Source organism: Molossus molossus, unplaced genomic scaffold (assembly GCF_014108415.1).
Source record: "Molossus molossus isolate mMolMol1 unplaced genomic scaffold, mMolMol1.p scaffold_m16_p_14, whole genome shotgun sequence".
NCBI classification, from domain to species: Eukaryota; Metazoa; Chordata; class Mammalia; order Chiroptera; family Molossidae; genus Molossus; species Molossus molossus.
Window position 1 is genome coordinate 61,908,806 of NW_023425349.1, and position 14,123 is coordinate 61,922,928.

Below are 14,123 nucleotides of genomic sequence, written 5' to 3' on the forward strand. Positions count from 1 at the left end.
TCGCCTGAATAAACACCTAACTCACACTTGACTTCCCTCCATAAAAGATAACCTAGATGAACATACTATTTTATGGTTGAGATCAAGAAATTCATAAAATCATATAATTCTTATAAAATTATTTTTAAGATAACTTAATACCCTCATTTTTAATTGTAGACAAATATCAGTACTTTTACTGCAAAATTACCTTTTACTTTAATTATTAAAATGAAAAAATAAATTCAGATGAATATAAACCTGCAAATGATGTTTTTCAACATTTATAATTAAAATAAGTTAAAAAATTTTATATATGTTTGTATGCCTCTTCTTTTCTCTGCCTCTGTCTCTGATGCTCTCTTCTCTCCTCCTCCTCCCCTCCCCTCACACTATATAATCTATGTATATAATCTCTCTATATAAGTATATATAATATGACATGTAAAACTATTCATTATACTAGAAAATAAATAAACAAATTTTATTTAAAATATAACATGTAAATGCCTATAGTTCAGAAAATATTTTTGCTATTTAGGAGGCAGATGCCTTTATATTTAATATTAAGTTATTTAATATGACAATATTTAATTTAGTTTTTTATATTTATAAAATATTTTATTAAAAACTGCATCAAAATTAATTACATCCATCACTATCAGAATAACGATAATAAATGATACCTAGATGCTATAAAAATAAATAGAATATATTTACAGAATTTTAGTATTAATAAATGTTAGTAAAGGAGAAAAACATAAACGCACAATACGATTTTCATATTTTTTGTTATTTTTGCAATTAGTAGTATATGGTAGGGGGAAGTGGAATTGCTTTCAAGAAGATACGATATCACTTTTTATCCTTAGTGTTAATTAGAAATTAATGATATTTAAAAATGAAGAGAATTTGAAAAAGTTTTGATTATGTATGTGGGACTAGTTTATGCTTTTGAAAAATTAAAATAATATTGGCCACCAAAATTTATACATACACACACATGCCATTTAACTGCTTATCACAGATTAAACTAAATTTAAGCATGCACAAAACTACAAGTGAACAATATTTTTTTAAAATAGACAATGCAGGGATTTCTCAGTTCCATCAATACAAGCATCCAAAGAAAGCGCTAAATGCCTCCTTTTCATTGCATCCCCTTTCTCCCTTTCCTTCATATCCTAAATGTCATTAGTTCACAATCACTGGTTGAAAGGTTTTTTTCTAATTTCAATTTCTCCCCTAATTTATCCTAGTCTTCCTCTTATTTCCCTAACACCAATCCTTACCAAACACTGTCACTCTAGATCCCTAAATATCTAGCATATTCTCCTTTTCCTTTTCATTCCCACTACTTCTTATTTCAGAACTGGACTTATAAAACCATCACTGACCCCAGTCCTCCAATTCCTCTCTCCATTCTCCATAATGTGACTCAAATGATTTCTTTAAATTTCAAAGCTGAATATTTTATTACACTGATAAAACACTAGTGCCTCTCCAGTGAAAATAGTTATATAATTTGCATTATCCTAATAGCTAGTGAAGTTGAACATCTTTTTATTTATCTGTTGGCTATGGTATGTCTTCTTGGTTGAAGTGTGTGTGTTCATGTCTTCTTCCCATTTTTAATTGGATTATTTGTTTTGTGTTGAGCTGTATATGTTCTTTATATATTTTGGATATTAACACCTTGCAGAGCTGTCTTTTGCAAATATCTTTTCCCATTTGGTTGATTGCCTTTTTGTTGTGTTGGCAATTTCTTTTACTGTGCAGAACCTTTTTAATTTGATATAGTCCCATTCATTTATTTTTGTCTTTACTTCCCTTGCCTTTGGGTCAGGTTCACAAAATTCCCTCTACGACTAAGGTCCATAAGTTTAGTACCTATGTTTTCTTTTTTGTAATTTACTGTTCAGGTCATATATGTAGGTCTTTGATCCATTTTAAGTTAATTTTTGTATATGGGATAAATGGTAGTCTAGTTTCATTCTTTCACATGTGGCTTTCCAATGTTTCCAGCACCATTTATTGAAGAGGTTTTCTTTTCTTCACTGTATGTCTTTGGGTTCTTTGTTGAAAATTATTTGCCCATATACATGTGGGTTTATTTTTGGGCTACCACTTCCGCTCTGCTGGTCTGTGTGTCTGTTTTTCTGCCAATACCAGGCTGCTTTGATTGTCATCACTTTGTAGTATAATTTGAAGTCAGGGAGTATGATAACTTCAGTTTCATTCTTTTGTCTCAGGATTGCTTTGGCAAATCAAAACTACAATGAGATACCGCATCACACCTGTTAGAATGGCTATAGTCATCAAAACAAGTAATAACAAGTGCTGGAGAGGTTGTAGAGAAAAATGAACCATTATGAACTGCTAGTGGGAATGTAAACTGGTACAGCCACATGGATAATAGTATGAAGGCTCCTCAAGAAAGTAAGAATAGAGTTACCATATGAGGCAGCAACCACTCTTCTGAGTACTTACCCTCAAAAATTGAAAACATTTATTCACAAAGATTTATGCACCTGTATATTCATTGAAGCATTATTCACAGTGACCAAGACATGGAAACAACTGAAGTGTCCTTTGATAGATGACTGAATAAAGAGGATGTGGTACATACATACAATGGAATACTATTGAGCCATTGAAAAGATACAATAGTGTCATTTGCAACAACATGAATAGATCTAGAGAATATCACGCTAAGCAAAATAAGTCAGACAGAAAAAGTTAAGAGCCATATGATTTCACTCATGTGGGATATAAAACTCAAAGAAACAAATAAATGAATGAGAAAATCAAACAAAACTCATGACATGGAAAATTGTATGGTGGTTACCAGAGGGAAGGGGGTGGGAGAGTAGAAAAGAGTAAAAAGGGTCAAACATATGGTGACCAAAGAAAATTTGACTTTGGGTGGTGGGCACACAATGCAATATACTGATGATATATCATAGAAATATATACTTGAAACCTATGCACTTTTATTAACCAATGTCATCCCAATAAGCATAATTTAAAACAAATAATAAATAAATAAATAAATAAATAAATAAATAAATAAATAAATAAATAAAAAACACTTGACTGTCTTGTGAGGTCCTTGCATGAGTCTATCTTACTAATATAGCTTCTCCTATTTTTGGTTCATTTTCATTGCATTAAATACTGTTACATTTCAAAGTGTGGAGAGACAATTATGTCTGCTTTTTGTCTGCTTTTTCAGGGAAGATGTTGCTTGGTCAAAAGCAGTCATCATGCAATTCACTCATCTGAAGTTCTAGATAGAAAGAGACCAGTTTTCTTTCCTACTCCTTTTCTTTTACATACTTCCGTACATATAAGTTTACAGAACAGGAGTTCATGTTATTTATGCCCTCGTTAATATAAAAATATCTTTTTACGTAGATGCTGGCAATTGACATGTACAAATGGCTTTGGTAAATCTTGCTACAGATGGATTCTGGTTCTGCTATCAATGCTGAGAAGGGTCTTATTCACTCTGAAGCTAGTCCTGCCGCATTCCTCAGTTCCAGGTACAACTGTTCTTCGCATTTCAATTATGAAGATTCCAACATTATTGTTGTGATGCTTTCGCCTAGGAAGGAGTATGCCTTCATACCTTCTATCCAGTAATAACATGTATCTGTCTGTTAGACGTTACCACATAAAAAAATGTTTGTAATCTGCCTGAGCTGGGTGGCTCAGTTGGTTGAAGCATCGTCTCATACACCAAAAAGACACAGGCTTGATCCCAATCGGTGTTTCGGGAAGCAACCGATTAATGTTTCTTTCTCTCCCTTTTTCTCTCTCTCAAATCAATAACCATATCCTTGCATAAGGATTTTTTTTAAAAGCCTTTGAAAAATGCTTGTAATCTAATTTGGAAGGTATGTTTGTCAGATTTAAAAGCCATATGGCACATATGACATTAATAGAGAGGGAGGAGAATTCAAAGGGGAAGAATCTGAAAATGGAATCTGATTGCTTGACTATCTGGAAATAGATAAAAACAATAGGGAAAAAGATGATAACCTTATAATTACCTTATGTACAAAACTAAATGTTGGCCCCCTGATGCTATGCTTAGGAGATGACAGGCCATAGCAGTAATGAGATTTATGTTAACAAACACCTTTCAAATAGATATTTAAAAATCTTTTCAGGAATCTATGAAAAACTTTTGGTAGAATAAATAAAATAAACTATGAGTTATTTTAAGCTCACAATTGGTCAGAATACTATATTTTAACCCATTACATACTTATTTGGAGTGCTACTGGCCTTGTAATAAATAAATTTAAAAAATGTATTCTAACTCCAAAGAAACCTCTGGTAGTTCAGAAAATGATAAAAGCAATTAATAAACAACTTAAAATGAATTAAGAATTCATTTTAAATGTCAATATGTAGAAGAGAGGTCTTAGAGCCCTTTACACCACACAACCCACAAAAATATGTTTGCAATGATGCTAGAGAACAGTTGCTTATTTTATTTCAAATTTAACTGACTTTCTGTACTTAAACATCTAATGTATGATTGCAATGTAATATTAAGAAAAACTGTTTTGCAATGTCATTAAATAGACAACTCTGCATATTTATTTCAAAATGTATAAATTTCATGAATAAAATCGCCACATACTCCAGCTACTGTGATTCCCTTTTACATTACATAGTAAATTAGTACAATATTTCAGTAAGGATCTTTTAGTGTCTCGTCTTTAAAATATCTATAATATGTTTAAGTAAATTCCTTCTGAATCTCTCAATATTCCATATAACAGTAAAAAAATTTTCATTAGTTCAAAATAAAAATGTACCTCAAGGTACTTTTAAAACTAGAAAGCAAGGCACAAATATGTTAGATGACAGCATCTAGACCACAAAAATTCAGCACTGCTATTTAATTAATAACTAAAATTAATAGTCAGTAAGTTAAATGATCTAAATTAGAGAATAATGTTCATTAGTTTTCTTAAATACTTTCTATTTTTATATTTCTTAATAAATATTTATTAAAATACTCAGAACATTTTGAATTTAAATATTCACAAATTTAAGAGAAAAGTACCAGACATTCTTTCTCTTACAAAGGATGGCCCTTTTTATTTGAATATGGTGATTAGCATTATCTATAATAACCTGTTCCCATTTATACTAAATGCTAACAGAATCTTAACAAAGCCCATGCTTAAAATAATTGATTGAAATTTCAGGAAATAAGTAATTGCTATTTCAAATAGAAACAGCACTTTCCCTCATGATTGTTATTTGGTGAAGTACATTTTTTTCTCTGCATGCAATTTACATTGAAAGAATGTATTATTTGTTCTGCATGAGAACTTCAATACATGTTGTTGAAGTCACTGATATTTTCGAAGTTTGTAAATCTGGTTAAATTATGATTCCTAGTAATATCGTGCTGGTCCTTGCACTACTTTAGTGCACTTTAATATTTGCACCCCATCTTTGAGTTGTTGAGTGATGATGCACAAACCCTATGCTTTCTTCCAAGGGCTGGACAAGGGGTTGAGAAGAGAAAACTCAAAGAGCAAATATCAAAATGGAAAGTGTCTATTATTCAATGTTATTGGGCTCTAGAATACAAATATATTTTAAGGACGGTTTTGCTCATTATTTCCTGCATAAGAGGCAATATAGCTTCAAGGATCCAAAGAAGCAATGAGAGCTTGCAAACTGTGAAATGAAGTTCAAAACACAAGCTATGTAAACTGAACAAGAAGAATGATTGTTCCCTCAATTTTAGCCAATGCTAACAGTGCAAAGGAACAGGATCGAGCAGGAAATCCATATCTTCCATAAAGTGCTGTCTGTAAACAATGTATTAAGGCATCCTAAAATATTATTTAACACCACTTATAGAGCATGTTAGGTTTCTCAAAGCACTTTCACACTCATTTTCACAATTTCTCAGTATCAAAGAAACTGAAAGACAGACAGGTGAAGTGACTTGCCCATGATCTTATGACTAATGATGGATAGAGGCATGTTTTCAGTCCCAATTTGCCTTATTCCTGCTACTTTGCCCTCTTGTTTTTTTAATCAAGTTGTTCATCATTGACTTAGAGCTCTATTGTAAGGCATTCCTTTAAATTATTCTCATTTATCAGTGATAATTCTGCTGTGCATGATGTCTAAAATTTTCTTGCCTACATTTTCTTCTAGGATTTTTATGCTGCTGGTGGGAATGCAGACTGGTGTAGCCTCAAAAAATTAAAAATTGGTGTTACCTCAAAAAATTAAAAATTGAACTTTCATTTGACCCAGTGATCCCACTTCTAGGAATATACCCTAAGAAGCCTGAAACACCAATCAGAAAGAATATATGTACCCCCATGTTCATAGCAGCACCATTTACAATTGCTAAGATCTGGAAACAGCCCAAATGTACATCAGTAGACGAATGGATAAAAAAGCAGTGGTACATATACACAATGGAGTACTGTGCTTCTGTAAGAAAGAAAGATCTCTTATCCTTTTAGATGACATGGAGGAACCTGGAAAGTATTATCCTATGCTAAACAAGCCAAACAGAGAAAGACAAGTATCATATGATCTCACTTATTTGTGGAATGTAATGAACATAACAGTCTGAGGAATGGGGTAGTCCCAGAGACTGGAACTGTGGGGTACAGACTGACAATCCCCAGAAGAGAGGGTGGTGGGGGAGAGATAAACCATAGAACTTATATGCATGTGTGCATGAACAATGGACATGGACAACAAAGCTGGGGACAGGGTGGAGAGGGAGGGAGAAGGGGGACTTAGTGGGGGGAAAAGAAGAAACATCTGTAACAAAAATAAATAAATTAATTTAAAAAATAAATAAATAACAAGCTCAAAAATTATTCTCATTTATATTCTACTTTGCTTATTCCAAAAATATTTAAATATGCTTAAAGAGGTATTTATAGTATAGTAGGAAAAAATGGATAACTGCATGAACATAAATGGACTATAATTCATACATATAATGTGTTTTATTATCTTGTATAATTATTGATGAGGGTTACACATTTTGGCTCTCACACACTTAATAGCAAAATAAAGAGAGAAGAAGATGAATTCTACAATTTAGTGTACAAAAATTAATAACATTAAAAACTGATTTTTTTTTTGTGGCTTAAAGGTCATATAGGATTAGTACATGATGTTGGCGTTCCTGTCTATATGTTCAAACCTTTAAAATTACATATACTTTGTTTCTAAAATATATGTACATGCATATTCTATACAGGGAGAATAAGCCATTCCTGGCCCATCTACCTTCTAAGATAATAAAAGGGCAATCCATTTCCATTAAACTGCTCTTTCAGGACACATCTGAAGGTGATAATATGTCAAAAGAATGAATGTAATGTTTTTTTTCTTACAAAGATAGGGTTATGGTCAAGATACAGAACTAATTCTCCCCTATCTATCTACCTCTACTTGAATGTTTACACACACACACACACACACACCAAATGAACAAAGTAGACAAACAAAACTCATAAACATACATAACAGTATGGTGGTTACCAGAGGGTAAGGTGTGTGTGTGTGGATAGTAAAGGCTAAAGAGGGTCAAATGCCTGGTGAGGAAAGAGGATCTGACTGTGGGTTTTAAATACATAATGCAATATACAAATGATGTATTATAAAACTGTACATCTGAAACCTTTATAATTTCATAAACCAAAGTCACCAATAAATTCAATAAAATAAAATAAATTAACAGAAAGGAACCTTTACATTCAAATGGCATTTCATTTAAACTTCATACCACATTTTATGCCACAGTAACTAAGACAGGGATTGTTATGCACCATTTTGGAAACAGAATAAATCATTAGAATTTAGTATTCAACATATTTTGTCCTTTATATATCAACTATGAATTTACTCTAACTGTAATCTCTTTTAATGCCTAATATATGTCTAATCAATTTAAAAAAAACAATTAAATTACTTAAAATTTTATTCCTCAGCTTATCGGTAGCGTTTCCTGTTTTATTTGGCTGAATTTCTGTCAAAAATAGTGACACAGAGGCTTTCGGTCCATGGGCTTGTCAAGCATTCAAGAATGCCATGTAGGAATGAAAGCTACCACCGCCTGAGGCTTGGTTCAGGAGAGTCCTGAAAATAAACTTAAGAGCCAATCTACTCTGGGAACTAAATATGTACTAAATGTGGGTGCAAGATGTCCAGTTATATGTGCCAACTTGTCAGTTAAGTCCCAATGTGTCAGCTGAGCTTAACTGGGTAGTCATTTTAGAAGCAGTTTCTTAACTGCTGAGATAAGTAGCTATGCAGTAACCACTCCCTCAGCACAGCATCATGACCTAATTTTACCAGCTCCTGTGCTCCAAATTTCCAGGACCTAGCATCCTTATGTAATTGCCTTCTTTCATCATCTGTGATCCTTATGGGGATTTCTGAAATTTGAAATACACATTGAAATCCGTATTTCAATCATACTAGCCAATCTCTTTCTCACGAGAGCATTTTTAGAAGTAAGTTTATTTAAAAACACAAGGTGAACTCTAATGATCTGAAAACTTCTGCGCAAACAAAACACTGCACTTGGATATTTATAGCAGCTTTATTTGTAATTGCCAGAACTTGGAAGCAACCAAGATGTCCTTCAGTAACAGGTGACTGGATAAATAAACTGAGGTGCATGCAGGCAATGGCATATTACTTAGCACTAAAAAGAAATCGGCTGTCAAGCCATAAAATAAAAAATGAAAAAAGTTAAAAATATATATGTATTGCTAAGTGATAGAAGTCCATCAGAAAAAATGACATACTGCATGACTACAAGTATCTCTCATTCTGGAAAAGGCAAAACTATGGAAACAGTAAAAATATCAGTGTTCTCAAGGTTGAGGGGGTGGAGAAAGAGACCTTTTGGCAGAACACAGAGGATTTTGGTGGGTAGTGAAACTACTCTATATGATACAATAGTGGTAGAACAAGACATCATACTTTGTCCAAACTCATAGAATGTACATCATCAAAATCATCCTTTAGGTAGACTCTGGATGATGGTCACGTGTCAATGCAGGTTCTGTAGTTGTACCAAATGTACCACTCTGGCAAGAAATGTTGACGATGGGGGTGCTTTGCATGTGTTGTGGCAGAGGGTATATGGCAGTCTCTGAACCTTCCATTGAATTGTGCTGAGATCCTAAAACCACTCTAAAAAGGAAGCCTATTTAAGTAAAAAACAAAAAGAAAAGGTCTGTCACTCTGAAAAAATCAAACAAAAACAGTGTGTGACAAAAAATAATCAGATTTTAAAATTCCACACAAATTAGATTGAACAAATAAATATATTTCATGTATTCTAAATTGATAGCTCTTCTTCTGAACTTCCAGATACTATGTAAGGTGTTGCCAATTAGATCTATCGGCACTAATGTAGTGTTTCCAGTCTTATTTTCAGATCGTGTAGTACAAAATCAGCATGGAAATTCTAATCCAAAAATTAGCACAGCTGGGTATCAGAAGTTACATCAAGGACACTAGATTATGTATGACTAATGTCTAATTATTCTTCAGGGTTTGAGAATTTCATTTAAGGTTTGAGGATTATTTCACTGAATGTTATAAATATTTGCATGTCTGTGTTTAAATCTATTTCTCTCCACCTGTTCTTGAGCATGTCTACAATGCAAGACATTGTGCTGTGCAGGAGCTATATTAAAGAAAAATGGCATGTTTTCCATCATAGAAAAATTCCATCTATTAAATAGATTATTCCATTTTTATTTTACCAGGTGAATATATATACATAGGCAAACACACACACACACATGCACACGCACACACACACACACATATATATATATATATATATATATATATATATATATATATATGGCCTATTTTATTAACTACAAAACTAAGGTTCAGAAAAAATGTGATTTATTCAAAGTAGCATATTTATTAAGTGCTAAGGCCAAGATTCATCACAAGCATTCGATGTTTAAGTCATCCTTTTTCACTTGCTCCTATGGTTCTTCTGTAATTCATTTAACAACTGCCAAGTGCCTATATTGTGACACACACCACTCCAGGCATTGAGAAACTAAGAAGACTCAGAGTTGGACTCCAACTTCAAGACATTTATGAGACTGTGGACCCCAAGTCAATGTCTTCTCCAGATTTCCCGGCAACTCGTTGATTTTACATTTCATTAAGGCAACAGTTCTTATTTTTCTTTGTTTACTAATTATTATTCCTATTTATTTACTAATACATATTTCAGCAATATATGTGGATCTCTTTGGAGACTCTATATTCATGGTTTAGCACAAGGGTTAGCATAAGTTTCCAAAATAAATGATTTTGGAATCTCCACTATAAAGCCAGTTAATTCAGAGTCTCCTTATATGAGGGAACATAGGTTGTCATCACATGTAGGAAAGGTTTGTCTCCCCTCTCAGTGTTTGGTGGACAGCATCACTACATCACAGCCTCAGTCCTCTTAACTGAGCTAGAAGAAATGGTGAGAGAGAGACCATGGTGGAATGGCCCAATGAGACACATCTCTCTGTATCCACAACTTTTGTACTCCTTCCACCACAGACTCTGGGTTTGATAAACAGACCAAGTGATTTGGTTGCTAAATGGGACATTGACAAATATGGCACAATCGCTGGTTTAAAACGAGCTTGCCATTGGAATGCACTCTCTTTTGTCACCGTGGACTTCTCTGCCACCCAACTCAAGTTCTCAGCTCACAGTATGTTCTAAACCATTTCATTTATTTTACAGCAATAGGCAAATAATACAGACGGTTTGGTCCTGGCTCAGCACACTGTGTGGTAGTAATGTGAGAGTGCTTCCCCTGGGAAGATTCTTCATGACCCAGCTAGGGAGAAAGAGCATGCCCCAAGCATCCCATTGTCACTGCTAAGTTTAGAGCAACTGATGTTTTGGTCATGGTAAGCTGTGAACAAACAAAACCCTACATCTACAATACTCTTATGAAATTATAATTTATTCAAGAAAAAATCACTAGCATGAAAAAGACATAAATATAGGATTGTTGATACTGAAGTCACAATGAAATTTTATTCACAATGCAATGGACTTGGACACATTTAAAGGTGAAGAACAGGATGAGAAACACCCATTTGTGTTTTCACTGTCTAGTTAAACTGCAGAAACTCACTTTGACCAGGAGCAAAATCAAATGAGGGATATTTTTGTGCAAACTATAAACTGAGTTTGAAAAAAGAAGAGCAAAATAACAATAAAATAAAGAGAAAAATATGAAAGCCGCAGACTTCGGAAAATTTTTTCAAGTATTATTTTCTCTTCTCTCCTTTCTTCTTCTTTATTTTTTCAATCCTTTTAATTTCTCCATGACAGTGTGGGAGTGAAAAACAGAGCGGGTGAAGGGAATGGTGGTAAACACAAACTTTTTTTCACAAATAATGTTTCTTGCTTGGTATATGTGTTTACACTGTACTGTATGCTTTTAATCTACCTTAATCCATTAAGTTGAAAATTTCCAAGTACTCACTCGTGTGTGTGTGTGTGTGTGTGTGTGTGTGACTTTATGTTTGAATATCTTCAGCATAAAGTTAGAAAGATAACGTAACAGTTTCAAGTATAAATTTTGGGTCTACTAAATTAAATATCCTAATCAAGTTTTTACACAAATTGCGTACGTCTATGGCTATTATTCTCAATAATAATAAAGTAACTGTACTTTGGTGACATAATACATATGCTTTTACTAAAATAACTAACATTATGTGCATCTTAGAAAACTATAAAACACAAATATCTTTGGTTTGTAGCATCAGGTATTCCCTCAAATATTCAATAAATTAAAACAATATTTCCCAAGACTGTACACACTTTATTTTTGTTGTCAGTTGAGTTGGGTTTTAAAGTCACTGCTATAAAGTTTTAAAAAGGATTTCTTCAAAATATAATTTGTTATAAAATATACAGTGCTGACATATAAATTATGTCAGTATAGACATGAAAACTCCAGAGAAATACTTTAAGCAACAGCTGGAAACTTGCTGGTAATTTATGTATAAAAACAGAGAGGGTCTGAACAACCAAATGAAAAGAAATGGGTAAAAAAAGAGGAGAAAAAAACCATAAAGACTATATAGAGAAACGTAGGGCAAAATATTAGCAGAGGAATTAGTGAGAATGGGCTAAAATTCAAAGAATAGAGCAGCAAATTCATAAACAATGGTTGTTGAATTGTAGAACAAACTCCATAGCAAGAGACACGAGAGAGCAATTTCAGGAAGGCTTTTTCACCAAAAAGGCCAATCATATGAAAACATAGCCCATTTTAATAGATTATTTTTTGGGTGTGGAGACAGTTTCTGAAATTAAAACAAATATTAAGGTTGTAGAACAAATTGTCTGAATCTATTTACCTTAAATTCAATCCCCAGGGCCATGAGTTGTTCCAAGTGTACTAATTTAGAACTAGAAGGACCCTGAGACATGAAAAATAGGCTCCTAGAAATGAAACCACTGAGTTCTGAATCACTTTGTCAACACACTCAGTACCTCTATTTTAAGAAAAATCATTTTTAAGCTTACCTTCAAAGAAAGACACACTTGCCCTGGCCGGTTTGGGTCAGCGTTTAGACTGTAAACCTGAGGTCCAGAAAGACCCGGGTTCGGTTCCCGCTAAGGGCACGTACCTCGGTTGCAGTTTGTCCTCGGCCCTTGTTGGTCGTGCGGGTGGCAGCCACTCGATGTGTCCCTTTCATGTCGATGTTTCTCTCTCTCTCTCTCCTCCCCCCCCCTATCTGAACAAAAAATGGAAAAATGTCTTTGGGTGAGGATTAAAATAAAAGGGAAAGACAAACTCTCCAAAGAACTAAAAACATGCACATGTCCTCAACTTTCTAAATTCATATTATAGTTCAGGGCTTCATTATTTTCAACCCCTCATATTTTTGCTGTTATGCCCTCCAATTGTGCTTCCCACTAGCTCAGCATCCATAATGCTACAAGAATAATGCATTTAAATGCAAGTCTTCCATATCAGTTACCTTACAATCATTCCAGTGTATATTACACATAAAATGCATATCTTAAACACATGCCGATAGACCCTTCTTGACTTGATTTGTTTTTTGATTTTTGTTTTTGTTTTTTTTGTTTTTTTAACCAGGGGAGAGTATGAATGCAGTCCCCCACTACCACAAATTGTGCAGTCGAGTTTCCCACATTTGGGGAAATCGCAGGGGTCAGCACATCCGAAGTGCAATGGATAAGCCTCGCCCTAGGAAAACCACCTTCGTGATCATGGTATCTCCCCTGCCAGGTAAGTATTGACTTGCTCTTTGATTACCTCTGTACAAGTACAATTGATACCATTATAATAATCTGGTTATTGTTTATCAGGAAAGAAGCAAAGAGAAGACCAGATAATATAGGCATGCCATTTATACAGATTTGCCAGTAAGCTGCAGTTAACACTCTCCAGGTCTCTTCCCCAGATTGATGGGGGAAGGGACTAGACAAAGTCAGTTCAGATGCATGCCCAGTAAGGTCTGGGTGATGTGGGAAAAGACTTGCCTGTCAATCACACCTGGGAACTACTCAGTGGCTAGAATAGGTGTGGCCACTGCAAGGGCAGGAGTTCTGAGATACATAATCTCCTGAACAAAGGAAGTTCTCTCTCTTCCTCTCTGAGCACCTAGCCTTCCTGCTGCCTTGGGACTCCGGATGCAGGTGGACGGGGGAGAAGGAGGGATATAAATATGTATTATACAAAGATGTATTCTCTAGCTTATTTGCTAGTGTTTGCTATGCAGTGCTATATATATTAGCTAATTACAATCACTGGTTACTAGTTTGCAAGGCTAAATCTGTCTGTTCACACAGGACAAATTGTGTCTGCTGACAGAAAATAATGGGAAGAAAAAGTTGAGAAAAAAACAGTCAATTTTTTCTTTATCTTAGTTTAGGCTACATATTAATGCTTGAAGAACCAATGAAATCACCAGTAATAACTGATTCTCTGACAGAATTCTAAAATATACAGTTCTTGGGCTTAGTCTAATCTAGTTAATTTGAGTGACTGTCCTCAGCTAAAATACCTTGAATGTAGTCATTATTTTTTTCCTAAT

At 34.0% G+C, this 14,123-nt stretch overlaps 1 non-coding gene across 1 annotated transcript; it reads right to left on the reverse strand.

Moving 5' to 3' along the window:
- Window positions 1-13,159: 13,159 nt before the first annotated feature.
- Window positions 13,160-13,323, reverse strand: LOC118630390. The gene has a single exon (XR_004959620.1). It is a non-coding gene; the product is annotated as a U1 spliceosomal RNA (small nuclear RNA).
- Between the last annotated feature and the right edge of the window lie 800 nt (window positions 13,324-14,123).